Source organism: Humulus lupulus, chromosome X (assembly GCF_963169125.1).
Source record: "Humulus lupulus chromosome X, drHumLupu1.1, whole genome shotgun sequence".
Taxonomy (NCBI): domain Eukaryota; kingdom Viridiplantae; phylum Streptophyta; class Magnoliopsida; order Rosales; family Cannabaceae; genus Humulus; species Humulus lupulus.
Window position 1 is genome coordinate 99,591,295 of NC_084802.1, and position 1,309 is coordinate 99,592,603.

Below are 1,309 nucleotides of genomic sequence, written 5' to 3' on the forward strand. Positions count from 1 at the left end.
CACAAATAAAATATTCTTTGTCACTAATCAATCCAAGGCTACCTCCCCGGAACCAAACCCACACTCTCGGAACCCCCAAAACCCTAAAACAATACACCGAAGAATCCCCCGAACCCCCGGAGCAAAGGCCTAAAATTGCAAAAATTGATGTCCTGAAATTGGCCTTGGGCCGCGGCGCCCAGCAAGTCAGGGGCCTCGCCCCGCCCAGAAATCAGCCTCGCGCCGCGGCGCTCCTTCGTGAGCCCAGAAAATCTGGGTTTTCCCTGCGTTTTTCCCAAACCCAACTCACCCCAAATCACTCCAAACTCCTTCCTAAGTCCCAAAACCAACTCTAAAACCTTAATAGACCTCACAACAACTTAGAAACATCATGCTCAAGCTCATTCACCCAATTATTCCCAAAATTCACTCTTGAGTTTCATGCTTAGTAACTCAAACCAGAAAATTAAAAACAACTTGAACTCAAACCCAAACCTTACTCTAAATTCCCTATCCATAACAGAAATAAGCTTCATAACTACACAGAATCCTTACCTTGAATGGTGAGTCCAACTTCTAGCTTCAAACCTCCTTCCCCTTTGATTACCCAATTCTGAATTCATGCAAAACTAGCCACCAATTTGTTTCAATTCACACTTATCAACCAAAAACCAGACTTGGAACTTAAATATTCCATAGCTAAAATCATACCTCTGAGAATTCTTGGTCTAAGCTTGCTTGACAACTTCAATCACCCCTTGATTCTCCTTCCAAGAGTTTAAAATTCTGCTTCCCCTTTCTATCTCCCTTTTGCTCTAATTCTAGGTCTCCACAATTCAGCATAAACCTATTTTCCCAAGTGTTATACATACTTGTGTTTTTCTTCAGCTCAAACTCACCTATACACTGCCAAAAGACCAATTTAACCCTCCATTAATATCCCTTACTAACTAGACCTCAAGGGCTTACTTGTCCTTTTCCTAGCTTTACAATTCTACCACTTTCCCAATAAAACTTGTTACTCTCTAAGGTTACTAACAACCACACAAGTTACCAAATCACCAGTTACCATTATCTAGTTTTCTAAGACCGTCTCGGCACGTGTATCACATCGGTATCACCGCACCCACATGGTACGAATCGCGTATCATAATTATCACATAGCATAATTCGCATAGTCATATAACATGCTTAAAATCATAATCATGCACCTTAATTATAAAAATCACACATAGTTCCCATCATGCCCTCCTGGCACACTAATCAAGGCCCTTAAGCCCTACTAGTGAATTTGGGTCGTTACATAATTAATTCGAGTATACTGTATGGA